Genomic DNA, 17,659 nt, shown 5'->3' on the forward strand with positions numbered 1-17,659 from the left:
GATTTTGTGAGTTAAATTATTAATTTAAAGAAAGAATTTGTGTGAATGACATTTACCACAGAACAAAAAGAAGCTACTTGGTGGGTCTGTTTCAGAAGCTTGTTCCCAGCAAACAAAGAACATTGCCCCAATGTTAGCATTTCAACATTGAAATGAGCATTAGCATTTCAAAACCACAACCAATATATATATACAGTATATATATTTAAAGAGAACAAAATGTGTTGGCTTGGAGCAGAAATGAGCTTACAAAGTTAAAAAAAATATATAATAATAAAGTTTGAGGGGACTTATACTGTATTAATGATACTGGGAAATGACTGAGCATAAAGGAACATATTTTTGGTTTGTGATAATGAACTCAAGTCTTATGTATCCCATAGCCCCATCAATAAGACAAAAAAGTTCAAATAACAAAAGAAAAAGCTATCTTCCATTTTTTCTTTCAATTTCATTACTTTTTATGAGATAAGGGTGTGATGTGCAAACTCGAGGAGGATTCTTACACTCCTTTATTACAAGAACCACGTCGTTAGTCTGAGAAATCTGTTCTTGTGAGTTGTTTCTATATAAGTCGTCACTGAAAACTATAGGAAACTTGAAAGTATAAATCTGGTGTGGAATACATTACAGAAACTATTCAATATAAATCTCAGTTGGATACACACACACACACACTCATATCTACGATCACACACATGCTTTGAATGAGTCTACTGGCTAATAAATCAGCGGTTGCTAACGCAAACATTTTGAATTAGTCTCCTCAGTTAAGTCTCGCTTATATTATCCTTTTTATCTCCCGTGCTTTTCTCACTGTGGTAAAAGTAGGTTATGTTTTTACTGCTCACTGCAAAAGCATTAACTATTAAGCCACTGATGGGGCCAGTGAAAAAAGTCAAATCTGAAAATCAGTCTCAATCCATTGCCATCCAATACCACACAATTTTCTGAGATTTACTTCGTAGAATGACAATTAACCGAGGCTGCTAATGAGAAAATAATGGAAAATTGTATCACAGTGTAGGTATATTTATCGACAAGACCTCAGAGAAGACAAGCTACCATAGCAACACGAGCATTCAGACTGCACAAGATATTAGTATTCACATGCAGTAGGCTAAGGAAGCATGTGCATTTTGGTCCAGATAAAAGTTTTTTTTTTTGGAGTGTGGATACAGACTGAAGGCCATGCTTTGAAATCTCTCAACTGTAAAGCAGTAACTCAAGTTTTCTGTGTAGAACACAATCCTGTTTGAAAGAACTAAAAAACATATACATGTAATGAACATGCCACCATGCCTGCATGGTAATTTAGCGTTAACTTATTTATATACTAAATTTAACATTTTAAATGTTTTATTTGTATTTTCAGCATTTTCATTTTACTTTTAGTAATTGTGTTATGCTTCATTATATTTGTAAGCTTTAATTTTTATTTGCTTTTTAGTTTTAGTAATTTTTGTTCTTCAATTTAAATTTAAATTTAGTTCCCAAGGCAAGATTTACATTTTCTTTTCGGTTTCCATTTTATATTTTATTTTATTTCAGCTTTATTTAATTTACCAAAAACTATTTTTAGTTAATAATATCAACACCGATTTCATGGTACATTCATCAACATTAGATCCAAAAAAAAAAAAAGAACTTTCAAATTGTACTGCATCTCAACATGTTTGTCACTCAACCAATGCAGCTCACGTAAAATGTTATGAAAATAACAACAAATGATCAGAAATCACAGTCTATGGCATGCAAAAATGCATTCTTTCTTTGTGCTTTATTTTATTTGAAGAGGTAAAAAGACAATAAACAGAAATGGCCTAAGCTGTTTTCTGAAGACATTATAATAATAATAAAGATTATTGCTGTTAATGCCAATCAAACAGTTCATGCAGAGATACTACTGATATTCACTGAGAGCTGAGAGAGATCAGCCCAGAGAACAGTTGTATGTGGTCTCTCTTTTACGCCTTTCAGTATTCAAAAATCAACTTTGTCTCAGATGTTTTACCTTAAATGTATTTTTGTTGAATTAAAAGAAGTATGAACCACTGATGACATACGGTACAGTAAGAATATAGTGCTATAATATAGCAAAGCTCAGATAATTTGGTCTTGGGAGTAATTTGATGAGAAATATTTGAGCTCATGAGGAGATCTCTGGACACTTTGGACAAATCTCAGCACATATTGAGCCATTTTTAAGATTGATTCTGAATTTCTAGAGGATATTACTCGAGATTACTATTGAGAGAGTCGCTTTATCAGGAAAAAAATCCGAGAGGGAGACCAATGCATGTAATGCCATTTCTCTCCTAAAGAAAAAACTGAGATATTAGAAAGATTTGAGGATGATTTTTCAGATCTGTGGATAAAGATCTGTGACAGTCAAATAATTAGCTGGTCAGAGCGATTAGACGTTTTCACAGAGAACGCTTTTGATATTAATTGACCAGATTGAAAAGGCGTGGGTCAACAATGGTGTGCGATTAGCCACACGCTGCCTGAAGCAGTGCTGGAATTCAGTGCAGGTGACAGTGTGTGATCCTCTCTGACAGCTGTCCTGTGTCACAGGGAGACGCAGGACCAAATCCGACCGTGACTGATGTGGCTGAAATGGACACAGAGATGTCAGCGGAAGGTGGCTGAAAATTGGCTGCTAGAGACTATACCCTACACAGCTGGTGAAGAAAGTGCATCTGCAGCTGTGACTTCTGGTAAATGGATGTGAAGGTCTTCCTTTTTTTGCACTTGGAAAATGATGGTGCCCAGAATGTTTTGATCATGTCAACAACTGGGCCATTTATTTCATAGGAGGGCGGTGGAGTCCAAAGCACAGATTCGACTGTGTTCAAGCTGTCACCACTGCTTCCCGAACAAGTTGAGCAACCTATTTCCAGAACAGACGCATTCTCAGAGATGTTTCGAAACAGGTACATGTCACGAGAAAGCTTCAACCAAGCCTTACTAAAAAATAACAATCATTTGTTTAATGTACTGTAGAAGGTATTATAATAGCATGAGTTTTACAACATAAAATACCTTCAATACCGGAAAGTACTTGAATGCAAAATTAGCGATGCAACCATCTCGCAACTTAGAAACATGGCTTCACTGATTTATTTTTTACAATTTTAGTGCAGTGCTACTGCCCAAAATTGTCGCTTTGTTTAGTGATCTACAGACTGAATACATTGATCTGTGCTAGTCTGTTCTAAATCAACAAACAATACAACTAAAAAAAGAAACAATAACAACAACAACAACAATAAAATCCACAAACAAAAGTCTAAATTAGGGATCTCCAACAGGGATTCAGAGATAGAATGACTTTTCGATCTCATAAACTCTTTTTTGCTATTCATATATTTTTAAAAGAAATACAATATTACACTCTAAAAAATGCTGGGTTGTTTTAACCCAATTTTGGGTCAAATATGGACAAACCCAGCTATTGGGTTAAATTTTTAAATAGCATTTTTTATCCAACGTTTGGGTTAAAACAACCCAGCATTTTTTAGAGTGCAAGTTAACTTCAACCAAAGCTTAAGTAAAAAATGACAAAATATTAAAATGCTTCAAGGCTAAAATGTAATGTAGAAGTACAGTGTATTACTCTGCACATCAATGATAGTTATTTTAATGGCTTTGAAATGCAAGCACCATCAATTATGTAAATATATTAATATGGTTCCATGCACATGTTATTATTGGCCAGGCTTTAAATGCAACACTCAATTTTACATATGCAGCTCACCTCTCTCTGTTTCTGGTCTGTATGTAGATTTTAAATCATGATTCTGAAACAGAAATGTTGACATTTCTGAGCAGGAGCCAGTTTAAATAATCAAACATAAATCAATCAAAAAAACATATTGCTGATTCAGGCAACCTACACATTTGAAAAAACAACCATGAGAAGCTAAAACTGCAAAATCCAGCCTAAAGCTCGGCGATAAAAATGCAAGATCTCATGAACATTAAAGTTTGAGTGAGAAAACAGAACCTGAAGTCTGTGAAATTCTGGCTCACCTTAAATTCCTGGCAACCCATGAAAAAAAAGACGGGTTCTTGATCTCCTGTATGATCTCTCCTGTGAGGTGAAAGCAGCCAGGCCTCTTTTTGAACTGATATGAAAGTGTGTCTATCTCTGGCCATCTTTCATCCTGTTCTCCACAATCCCATGGCTGAGAGTCCCCTTATGAAACATTGTCAATAACATGTGAAATCTTTCAACCTTGAGTTTTTTGGTTTCAAAATACATACATTTAGGGGCCAAAAATTCACTCGTCTGTTTTGTCACTTTTTGCATTTGGAATTTCACTGCAAAAAAAATGCACTATTATTTTCATAATAGATTGTGCCTTATTCTCAAAAGAGGTGCAAATATTAAATGAAACAAGCAATTATTTCGTAGCGAATTTCCATCTTTAAAGAGTGTTATATGATGGTCAAGAGACCTACTTTGCTGATCCCAAAATCAGTGAAGTTAGTTATTTCTAAAACGTGGTTGTTCAATTCTTTTGTACATTTTAAATCTCCTTTAAAGATTAATTTGGGGTCTAATAATGGTGTTTAGCCACCTTTGACTAAACTAAGATATAATGATGTTCTCATCAAGAGTCATTGGAAATAATGATCGCTCAGTATGAATTTAAAATCCACGAAGAAAGATATGGCAGACAAACTTTCAATGTTATTCTTTTTCCCAAAAAATTCTAGATCTTAATTTTCAAGCAGTTTTTATCTAAAAATAGCTTAAATGTTTATCATTACTGAAAAATAAGACAATACAGATTAAATTGTAAGACGTAATGCGATAAGATTCCAACAACAACCAATTTGTCTGTCCATACTAGACATGAAACGACAAAAACAAAATCATCAAAAATCACAGCCAATCAGAAGACCGTGTGGGCGGAGCTTTCTCTAAAGGAGCACTGCACTTGCAATGAAATGGATAAGTACATTCTCAAATTCATTAATATCACATCATTTTAACATTCTTAAAAATACATACTTGGTGACTGAAACAATCTTTGTCATAGAATATACTTGTTTGTTCACATTGCGTTCACAGTTTGAACGTTTTTTGTTTACTTTAATTGATTTTCAAGATCTGAGATGAATTATCAACAGTGGAACTGTCGCTTTCAGTGTGGCTATAAAGGTTACGCAAAATTATATTCACACTCACATTCAATTCTTTTGACATTAAATAAAGCACATAATCAGTTTCTGAGATTATCATTGTCATATTTTGTACTTGGTACAGTATGAGTTGCTCGTTGCATATCCCCGTCGCAGCTGGTTAGGACAAAAACTCAAAAGTTAAATTGTATCACACGTCGAGGCATTGCGTCGTGTATAGTGTAAGGAAAAGAGTTTTGTGGATGTCAGAATTAGGGGCATCATCAGCTCATCCACTCAGTAGTTCATATCTAAATTCCCTCCAAAACATGCATAATCAAAATCACTGTGTTGCCAGACTCTTGTATAAAAACCACTCTCACCGCTTTTACTAAGATTCCCTTATTTACAGTGTTGGGGAAAGTTAATTTTAAAAGTAATGAGTTACAATATTGTGTTACTTTCTAAAAAAAATTAAAAAAAATAAAACGAATTGCATTACTTAGTCACTTGGTTCAGCGAAAAGAGGAGGTGTGTTCCGGTGCAAACATTCCCTGGTGCTATTTTGCAGTTTCAGAAAGCAATTCCGCCACAGACCAGGAAAAACCTAGTCTATAGTCAGTGGCGCGTTATTCAGATGCTATTTTAAAGGCGCATCCTTGGCCATAATGTAGCGTGTGCACAACGCGCATACACTTTGCTTCTCTCACCTACACAGACGCAGCAGTTCCCATTTTTGCAAACCATACATAATTACAAGGAAAAACATTACCACACGAGGGAAATCATTGTGGTGTCCATGAAGATGTGAAAAAATAGGCATAAATCTAGATTACACATTTACCCAAATTATTCAGGCTAAGTAATGACGGATCAAACCTGTTTGATCAATAGTGGCAAGACACAGGTACTGTATATAAGGACATCTGACAAAGTTGGTTGTCTGTCAAGAACCAGGAAACCAAATTCTGAAGACTGCGAAATCACCTTTACCACCATGTAAGATGCGTACGCCTGGCAAATCCTCCATAATAATAGCAATCCGCCATGGAACAGGCGCGCCTGCTCTTAAAGGGAATGTGAGATGACGTTCTGATTGGTTTATTGCACGTTACGCCCAAACCACACATACGAGTAATGTAGCTCTTCAGACCAACCCATTTTACTCAGACAGCGCACAATCCTTAAACCACTTCTCTCTGCGTCTGAATGGTCAAATACAGACACGTTGTCAAAATTGCCATCATGTGGAGAAGATACAGTAATTACAGTCGGTTATAGCTTAACTGCTTGAGGAAAACCGGATAGTTGGTTATACTGTATTACCGATAGATCCAATCATTAAAAGAAATCCAAGCAGCCTTAAATTCCTGTCTGTGTCATTGTTAATCAAACAACAAAATATGTTACATAAATGTATACATGTTAAATAACCCTACTGTACTTGAAAAACGTGGTATATTTAAATAGTATTTTTTTCATAGTTGTCAATTGATTGTAATTTGCTTTATTCTTTTTCTATATATGCCTGACAAAAATAAAATAACTGAATTATATATATCGGTATGAATAAAATTCTGCACTCTTCAATGCACTTTTTTGTTGTTTGTTGTTTAATAATATTCGGTTTCGGACAAGAATTTTCATTTCGGTGCACCCCCAGCACATCTTATTTACATTCACATTTCAAACCCTCAAACCGGCTGCATTATCAGTTTGCCAAACATCAAGGAGCAGATTTATTCTTGCTTTGCCAAAGCTCAGTAGCTTTTGTCTTTTTCTTTTTCTTTTTTTTTGTAATGCAAAAGATATAAGCTTAGGTATGTGGCAGGTGGACTGATGGTCACATCTGTGGAGGACAGAATCATCCTGGGATGTATCCCACTCCTCCACGGTTTCTGATCAGCACTCCTTGTATCAGATAAGGCCCTCTGGGAGCTCACCGAGAAGCTCTATCATGTGAAGTGCCCTGAAGCTCAAGTCTTATCTGTTGCTGGACCTGTTGAGAATTAGGTCTTTATCTTGCATCACCACTTTGAAAGACGAAAGCAGAACAGTTGAGCTGTGTATCTGGTGCTCTCTGAGTCACAAAAGAAGGCTTTGGGATGTGCAGCAGAATGCCATTTTTCACAAGTGCCAGCGGTGAATGTGGATGCTTTTTTTCTTTATTGGACAAAGCCTTCCAAAAACGTGGGCTGGGAGGGAGAGAGTCATTCTGAAAGCGGATGAACTTGATGGAGCCAGTCAGTTGAGCTGTCTTACATCAGCTCTTTCCACCTCCAGCTCCCTCTCATCCATGATTTCACTGTCTTAAATTCCCTTAAATCCTGCGTAAACATGCTGGTTGGTGGCCATCTGCAGCGATTACCATGTAAACCTGCCCAATCCACTCAAAGCAGCATTGTCGTCCCTCTAAGATCAAGAACTCGTCCAAAAAGCATTCACAAGCTGAAAATTCACTTCCACAGCCAGAAACCTCTGCAGATAAAAAGGGGCCTGCGTTTTCCTTTTTTTTAATCTTTCAAACCAAATCAATCATAGTGATTTATGGTGGAAGTAAATAAGTGTTCAATGCTGCCATGTTTTGTTTTAAGATTGCCATTGGTTTATCCTCCCCAGAATCACCTTGGAAACCAACATTTGGCTTTAGGGTGGATGAGGTTTTTATTGGTAGCTTAAGGATGGAGCCAAAGCCAACCGAAATCAATACAAGGATATTAAGGTCACTGATCAATGTGTCACACTTGATAAGCAACAATGATATGGAGCTCACACCTGCACAGACACCACAGATTAACTCTGTAATGATCCACAACAATACCCTAAGAGCGGGTACAGACATTCAATAAGAGACATGGTGATGTTTCCTCATTAAGCAGCTGCGGATGAAATTGTCAGGTGCAGTGAGGATTTGTCAATAACATCAAACTAATTCATAAAGTCACTATGCAGTATTATTCTCCCGGATTTTGTTTTTCTAGTGGTTTGTGGTTTCATCTTGTGTTTGACGCAGAGGATGATCTGAAACAATAGGTTATGGTCCATGCTGTGCCCGTGACAGAATTTAATCTTTCAACACAGCCGATTCATGTCATTGCATGCTGTTTGGTTATTAAAAAGCTCAGTAAGCAGACCATGAATTTCTGAAATTTCTGCCAACTCAACCTAAAGGAAAAACAATACAAAGTGAGTCATGTAAAACATGGGTTTTCAAAAAACAGAACACACACACATTCAAAAAAGTTTTACAAAAGTAAAATAGATCAAATAAATAATAATACTACATTTTTGTTATTACTGTTATTATGAAGTTCCTATTAGACTTTAGAAAACTATTTATTATTAATAATGTTTTATTATTAAATTATTATTATAATTAATCATGTTCTATATAGTTTAATATGAATAATGCAAAGCATATTTTCTTCAGAAAATATTATTTTGGTTTTAGTACAAAAGATAATTATTTAATTTAGCAAAAAGCATGTTGTCTTTATAAGTTAATAATTAGTATAAACAGTACAAATGGGGTTTTATACTGTATATACAGTATTTAATACAAATATCTTTATAAGTTAATAATTAGTATAAACCGTACAAATCGGGTTTTATACTGTATATACAATATTTCATACAAATATCTTTATAAGTTAATAATTAGTATAAACCGTACAAATGGGGTTTTATACATACAGTATTACATACAAATATCTTTATACAGCTGTGCTTATATTTTAGGAAGAGGATTGCAATGGGATCATGATCATATTATGAGGACCTTGTCATCAAAATAAATAAATAAAATGTAAAAAATCTTGCTCTTAAATGCACTGCATTAATAAATCTGCTTCAACATCACCTTTACACAGACAAGAAACCCAGAGTAACACATCACAGACTTTAAAGTACCCATGTACTTACAAGATATACTAAGTGTGAAATTGGGGGGGGAGGGGTGTTAACAAGCCCTTTGATTTTAAAAATAGTCATTGTTAAAATCATATTTACTGTCTGAACATGCCACCTTGTCCTGATCAAATAGTTACTGTGGCTTATTCTGATTGGATGGGTCTAATAGGTCCAAGCAGGGGTCCGGTGTCCTATAATCATGAGGCTGATGGCAGGCCTGTCTCTCGGTGAGAGCATCTGGAGACCTGCTGCTAGGTAGCTGAGCCACCAGGCAATCACCGTTAACAAGAGCCAGATCAAGCCAGGCGGAATTAAATCTTTGTGAATGGAAATAACAGGGCTGAAATACCACAGATTTCACTCACTGACTTAGTACTGATCAGCAGCACACTGGATTTGATTTTTCTCCCCCTTCTTGTTCTCCCTCTAAAACACATTTTCACACGTGAGTCAAACTGTGCCCTTTTCATCAAGCTTTTCAGGCAAAGACAAGTTGCCGATTGGTGATCAGCGTGAATGCATTTGGAACTGTCCTTCTCGCGTCAAAATGAAGGCATCATTAGATCTCTTTTTCACTCTGCACTCATTTCTTAATACATTTTGTCTATTCTTGCTTATCTAATGTGCTTTTCAAGGTATCTAACATGGTATTATCTGACTGAGTCTGTGACAACCAAATTTCAAAATTGCATACTTGGCTGCCATTTCAAATGCCTGAAATATCAGCATCACTGTAGAGTAACCAGTTGGTACGTCAATGCACTAAATAAAGACTAATGTTTTTTAAACAAACTTAGAATACATCAAATATTTATTATGTAAAATAAAGTTATGTAACACGCTTCGCTGCTGTGATCGAGGCACTTGAATTGACTCTTTTAAAAGATAAAGTGTGCTCGACTACACCATGTGCATGGATACATGATCTTTTACAACCATCTTCAAACATTTGATGAGCTACTGCTGCCATGATTACTAGAAAATGTTCACAAACATCTCTTTCCAATAAAGATCCGTTTATTGCTTGCTTTCTGTGTGTGATAAAAGCGCAATGCTAATTAAATAGCACTTACTTTTCTAAAGAAAACAGAATCTAACAGGCCTTGTTTGCATAGAATGGAGGTGTGTGCACTGAAAACAATGACAATTAATAAAAATGGTTGGTGCGATGCTAATCTAGTGAATTAGGCTCGAGTCTGCAGTCCGATAACATGACAAACTCAATGACCCGTCTCCAAATAGCATGCAAAATGTGAATCACGCAGGTACACATGCACATACACTATAATTAAAGTACATTTTTTTAAACCGTCTACCTCATCAGTTCAGAAGATGGACGCAAATGTCTCTAACCTTTATATTACAAAAGCAACTGAATGAAAGGCCAACAAACGGTCTTCCTCCTCATATTTGAACATTATTAGCTTATTCATAATTTTACAACAAACTACAGTACATTTTAGTCATTTCAGTTTTGTTTACAATTCTGAAACAAATTAAGTACTCAGACAGAGTAAACTTTCTCCATCATTGTGCTTCTGCAAAACTAACATTTACCAGGATCAAGAGTTTATGACTAAACACGTTTAGTTGGAATTACTTTGCACCCAAACACATCGGCAATCCAATAGCTGGCCTTTGAAAAATGAGGTGAGCAAATGCTGTTTGTGACTTTGCATTTCCATTATGTGTTTATCTCCCTATGTTGGTTGTTTATGGTGCTTCCAAATAATTTTTTGTTTTGTTTTATGTGTATTAACAAAACCAATTATGAAGTCTATTAGGGAATCGGATGTTTCGGGAATTACTTTTTTCCAACTCTGGTTTCCAGCTATTGGTTTCTCAAAAAGCCAGAATATGGTTTAAAAGTGTTTGTCTGGCTGGATTCTAAGGTTTCGGATGTCTGTGTCGTATGTGTGATCTACAAAGCTCTAAAGCACTGAAAATATGACAGATGACAGACAGTGAAGGATCACAGACAGAGAGGATTAGAACAAAAAAAAAAAGGTGTGGAGTTTTAATCAAAAAACCTTAACAGCTGCACTACAGTGTTTGATACTAGAAAATAAGAAATGGATGAAGTTGAATTCCTAAAAGCGGGAAGGTCTGTCACTATAGATAGCCTTAGTGGGAGATCGGAATGATTGACTCTGTGCTATTAGCTTCGGCGAGTCGACGTTAAGCAGCTGTCAGCACAAACACTGACATAAGGACGAGGAATGTTTCAAAGGTCAAACGACTGGCTGGCCTGAATCTAAGGCTTGTCAGACATCCTGATCGCTGTGGCATTAGAGGATGATCCTCCAACAGAGCAAAAATATATCTAAACTGCAGGTAGTAACATTGGCAAATGACAGAATTCCCAACAAAGTTCAAAATGGTAACAGAAACATAAAAGTTAACAGTTTGAAGATGGTCTCACTAAATGCTGTATGGTTAGTTAAAAAAGATATAATAATAATAATAGTTCTTCTTCTTATTATTATTATTATTGTATTTTAATATTTAAAATAAAATTGCAGAAAATCTTGTATGAGCTATTGGAATCGGATTAAATAAGAATGAAACTTGTAGGCTATCCAGTTATATGCGGAAATATAAGAGCAACTTTGAGCTAATGATTCAGACCTCAAATTTCTCACCAAGAATATTCATTGTGCCAAATTTCTAGGCTTTTAACCATATGGTTCTATGGGCTACCATGACAGAAAGCGAAAAAGGCAACAACAACAAACAACACAACAGGTGCTTTATAGTGAAAATATATGAACATATAGTGGGTCTCTAAGAAACAAACCCTAGTAAATCTCATTTGGGTCTCCCCTCAATCACAATGTCTCAAAAATGCTGCTTTCCCAAATACATAAAAGTACCAAATCAAAGATCTGCGACAAAGTTGATACCTAAAGGAAACATCTCAACTCAATAGATATGAAAGAGCAACATCTGAGCATATTATTTTCCTCAGGGATAACTAAGATTAATAGTGAAGCTGGGCTTTATTTGTGATTACAAAGAAAAGGCTGCATTGAATCGTTAAAATATCCAACATATGCACATGGATTCCAGTTTTATGAAAGGTTGAGAGGAATGTACAGCTCACCATTATAGCTGCTCAGTAATGACATGAAAATGCTTCAAATACTTACTGGTGTTTTTAGTTGTAGCCATTCAGATTTCTGCTTCAATGATAAACAACGTATCACATTAGAAGTGGCCTACTTAGCGACATTCTGAGCTAAAAATAAACATTCGTCCTCAACTTTATTTTTCAAGGGTTTGATGAGTGTCCATCCCCTAATGTTGAAAATACCACAACACAAAACAAAAGCAGAGAAAAAGGTTGAAAAGTTACGAATACTTTCAGAGAGAAAGAATAGAATCTTGTTTGGTGCTGGATGGCATTCACAGTGAAGCTTAAATCCTGGGAATATCAGATAATTCCTCCCATTCTCTCTCCATGCCATTTGGCCACATCATTCTGTGCTCTCTTATCTCTGACATAGCAGCCCCCCTTCCTCTTCACTATAGCCTTGACCTCCAAACTGGGCCATTGCTCCTTGAACAGAAGAAAAACAACAGCAACCTGTCAGACCTTGGAAAGACTAGCACCACCCTTTGTATCTTTTTTGTTTACACTGAGAAGATAAAGGAAAACTGACACAAAGATATATTTAGTATATTTATGCATGTATGATAAAAAATCGGCATAGTGTAGCTGGTTATAAAACATTTGTTGAATCAAATAGTTTATTCAGAGAAAATGCAACAAAAATGTTACACTATTCAACAACCCTCACTGAAAGCAGTAGTGAAACTACATTAATGAACAGGTCTTAAATGGTTCAAAGCAATTTGGAGAATTGATTAATGTGGAAGTGTGGGAAATTATAGTCATCCATTAGGCAATCAGTGTCTTTTCTTTAACTAATGATGAGGCCAGGAGGAACCCACTTTGATTCATTAGATGGTGTACAAAAGACTGATTCCAGTGTGACACCATGTCACGTCTAGACTGTCATCCACCTCAGAACAGTTCAGCTTTGCTGCATGATTATATCAGATAGATGAGTTTTACGACATACGTTTTAACTTAGAGTAGTTAAGTAGTTAAAACTAGTTCTCATCTAGTTTCACTTCAGGACCTAGACTTTATATTGGAAATCAAAAGGCAAGCAACAAAACCAGTACGGTTTAATTAATATTAATGACATATAAAATATTAGTTAGAACATTTGTATTGTACTATAAATCAATACAAATTTGCACTAGCATTTTCTACTGTATCATGGTTCTTCTGGTTTTTATAGTAATTGCTCACAAAAAAAATGGCTAACAAAAAATTTTCATTGCAAATACTATATAATAAAATCTTTGAAGTATTTATTTTGACTTCTTTCTTTTTCAGTGACTCTCTCTGAAGTTACATTGGTATGCCAGGACGTGGAAGCAAATGGCTCTAGTGTCTTCATGAGTGAATCATTGAGAAAAAAAATGCTAATTTATTTGAAAAGGAAACAAATATTCATTGGGTCTGTCCAAATACCCACACTTGCGGTCTTGGTCATTTGATAGCGCATGCACGTAATAGGAAGTAAACCCACACTATCTTGAATACCATTTTGGAGCTATCATCCATCATAATCAGGAACACACGTACCCGAAATCGCAAGATGTCGAGGAAAACATTCCACTGTAAGTCAAATTAATTCGATATTACATATAACTTGTTAGTAAAATAAAAAAAAGTGTTGCACATTTATTGGTGCAAAGATGAGTATGTGTATTTTGTACTGCGTTTTATCACTTAACTAGAAGTACCACAATTTCTAAATTGTGTCATCTGTTACATATGGACTACTGAACAGACATTTAGAAGTTTTTACATTTTAAAATGCAAACCCTACAAGTGTGTCCGATTGGGTAATCAAAAGTTTGATTAGACTTTACGTCCACTTGAACACTTGGGCCAAATACAGGAAATATGTCATGAAAGTAGACAGGTCGCCTAGTGCAAAGACCGGAAATGTGGATTTTTGGACAGGCCCCTCATGCGTCATTGAATTAATCACTCAAATGCCACAACTGTGTGTTGCGCGGAAGCATGCAATAATTCAGCTATGGCTTTGTTTGGAAGTTACTGTGGTGACAATATATTGTGTCCAAAATATAAGTTACTAAAAGTTTAAATCTAGTTTATTAAACGGTTGCATTAAAATACTTAAAATACCTGCTGTATCATATTTGATATGATTAACTTACAGTTTCTTAATTTAGGTTTACAGAGCACACAACTTATTAGCTACTATTTACAATATTGAGCACTCCGTCAAGCTGTTTGAAACATGTTGTATCCTGTCAGTGCAAACATGTTAGTCCAAGACCAATTTAATGTTTGGGTTCTCTCTCTCTCTCTCTCTCTCCTTTTCTTCTCTGATGTAACATTTTCAACATCGAGATGAGATGAAAATGAGCTGCCTAGCTGACTGGGTTGAGCTGTAACAGATGGACGTTCCAGCATTCTAGTTGGATTTGGTCCAGCAAAAAAGCTGCATCTCATTACTCAAAGCACTTTTGTCCATACAAACTGTCAAAACTCAAAGGCAATGCACATCTTTGCATGTATGTGTATATGCGTGTGGATAGCGTTCTGCTGTCTGTAAACGAGAGGTTTAAAAGTACTCTAAAAATAGTGTACGGCTTCTGTATGCTGCCGGAATCACTTTTTTTTAAAGCTACTAATGTCATGTGATTCTGATCTATTACAGAAGATGCAACAGCAGCGTGCTTCCATTTTAATTAAAGAATAATGGTGGAGATTCCATATCTTACATGCTAGTAATTATGGACCGGGTTTGATAAGATTGATTTAAAAGTTTCCATTAACCACTGAAGCAAAATATAGGCACGTTTAAACTAATACCTCAAGGGCATTAAACGTGGGTGGAGAAGAAAGATTTTCTTGTTAATAAAAGTACACTATTATGCTAATTAATATGTGAAAGAAACTTTTTGGGTATTAGTCAAGGTAAAACGGTTTAAAAAAGTGATTGCTCCTTATTTGCAGAATTAAATCAAATACATTTTTGTGATCAATAAATTTACCATAAAAGTGTGGTGAAATGCAGTTATTTTTCGGTGTTTGCTGCTGTTTTAATGGCCACGCCCCCTAGGTAACCCCTTATTCATTGATTTGTTATTATTGATCATTTCTATTTATTTCTAAATATTATTTCTATTTATTTATTGTTTTCCCTTAGGTAGGTAGGGTAGCTGTCTCCGTGTGGTAGTGTCTCTCTTTTAACCAAGGTTGTGTGGATTTGAAGTGAATTTCTCTGGAGTGTGTGATAAATTTTTATTACGTCACAGTAGTACTTGCTTGTTGCTGGTTACATTGCATTAGACCATTTTTTAACAGTTTAATTACTCAATAAAGATTAGCATTTTTATTCTTGAAGTATCCACGTCTCTTGGTCTTTTTGTGAGAAATTTAACCAGTGCGTGTCTTTTGGTCTTTTCCCGGGTAGTTAAAGGGAACACGCCGATTTTTGGGACTTATTCACCGTATCCCCCAGAGTCAGATAAGTCCATGCATACCCTTTTCATCTCCGTGCGTGCCGTAACTGTCTGACGCACCTACCGCTAGCCTAGCTTAGCACAAAGACTGGAGGTAAACGGCTCCAGCTAGCATACTGCTCCCAATAAGTGATAAAATAATGCCAACATTTTCCTATTTACATGTTGTGATTTGTACAGGGAACTATTCTCAGAAGGCGAAGCACTGATTAATTCACAGACGTGCGTCTGTGGAGGGAAAAGTCCGCTGTGCGCGGGTGCAAAATAGGAATGATACATGCGTCGGTGTACAAAGTCAATTGCGCTGGGTGCAAGATATTGCCCTATGTGTCTTTATCCTCCATAAAGAGTTTGTGGCAAGATGCCTTGGCAAATGATTTCATGATTGCTCATTATTGTAGAGTGTTCACCCTTTCTGCTACCTCATTTTACAATACAATCAATAGAAAACCTGCTGCGTGCAGGCTGTCAGTCAAGACCATGGGCAACAGAGTGTAAATGGACAGCAAAAAACCTGCAACACAATGGAGAACAGAGATGAACTTCCTGTGCACAGTGGTGCGCAGTCATTTAATTACATGTGAGCACAACATACGTTATCAAGCCCGGCCAAAATGAAATTAGGTGCAGGGTGATTCAGATCTAACTCAGCTGGTATTAAACCCTAAATCAGAACAGCAACAATGGAAGCTTGAGACGTGATCGTATTTTCAATGATGTCGTTTCTTTTACAATGTTATTCCTTTTATAGTGCAATATCACAGTTATAATGAGAACCCGTTTCTGACTTAAGGGATTGCAGACATGTACAATCTCTTATGCCAGAGTTTGACAGTGTTAACCATTTAGGTGTATCTTGGGATACGATTGGCTAGCTTGAACAGCCGAGCCTTGAGGGTTGTAACAGTTTGAGCCCTTGGAGTCGCCTCTGAAACTGATGTGGAAGTGATGCTTCACTTACATTCAAGCAAGCAGAATTTGGCCCTCTTGAAAAACTGAACATAATGAGATTATCCAGACGGACGGGCCATGGAAAGAGAGAGCAAACAGCAAGTAACCTGATTTAATACGAACACATAGGAGCATATGAGGAGAGTTCTATCACGTACAACACTAAATTGTCTACAGCTATGGTAATGCATATGGTCCCATTTTTGAATTTGTCTAAGTTTGTTTTTTAGTCAATGCCACCAATCAAATTTTGAATGAATCATTGATTGACTCACTGAATGACTCATTATGTTTATGTCAAAACCCAGAGTGCTGCGTGGGTAATTTCACCTCAAAATCACCACTTTCAAGGAACTATCTGCATTAACCGGTTTTATCATTTTTGTGCTAACAAACAACAATTACAGAACCCATTTGGACCCAAACATGCTCACATTGACACAAAACATAAGAAATCTGGATCTTGGATCAGCCACTGATGTGTATAGCATTTCATGAAGACGGCATGAATTTCAAATTTCATTTTTTTTTTTTTTTTTTTTCTTCCTTTTCATCTTGATTGATTGAATCACTTAAAGCCTCAAACAGGGATTGTCAAAATTGACTGCTCAAGGCATTCATTTGGGATAAGGAAAATATAATTTGAGAGGTGTTAAAAAAAAAAAAGTTCTACTTATAAAAATGTATTTTTGTTATTTAATTTTGAGACCGATATTAAATTGAAGTCACAGAATACGCATCCCCTTCCCATCTATAATCTCATCAGATTCCTCTCTTTATGTGTTTTTTCCAGTGTCATATCATTACTACTGAGAACTGTTTTGAATGCAACGTCTGGTTTAACGTGGGCCACAACTTTCCAAGGCATATCCATATTTACGCATGATAAAGCAGCAGGCGCATTGTAAACACCGTTACTAACACGGATAGTGCACACTGACCCCAAACTGGAGGAAAGAGGAAGAACATGGTGCACGGTAATGGAGGTTTCTCTCAAGCTGTGCTCTGAAGTGGCTTTACCCCCAGCAGGGTGGAATGGAGGGAGATTAGTGTTGGTGAATGTGGAGATGACCTTCAGCCCTCTATCTTT

General features: G+C 36.1%; 1 long non-coding RNA gene across 2 annotated transcripts in view; it reads right to left on the minus strand.

Annotated features, from left to right (window-relative positions):
* LOC307005530 overlaps nt 1–17,659 on the minus strand; it is a 129,965-nt gene that overhangs the window by 72,994 nt on the left and 39,312 nt on the right. Inside the window, exons 3-5 of one of the 2 annotated variants that reach the window (XR_013799289.1) lie at nt 4,036–4,201; nt 3,761–3,803; nt 1,740–2,893 (exon numbers count right to left, since the gene is read on the minus strand). The exons of the other annotated variant lie outside the window; for it this stretch is intronic. This is a non-coding gene — a long non-coding RNA (uncharacterized lncRNA). Of the gene's footprint in view, nt 1–1,739; nt 2,894–3,760; nt 3,804–4,035; nt 4,202–17,659 lie in introns of those variants that run through there. 2 annotated transcript variants of the gene reach the window in all.

Source organism: Phoxinus phoxinus (assembly GCF_949152265.1).
Source record: "Phoxinus phoxinus genome assembly, chromosome: 10".
Taxonomy (NCBI): Eukaryota; Metazoa; Chordata; class Actinopteri; order Cypriniformes; family Leuciscidae; genus Phoxinus; species Phoxinus phoxinus.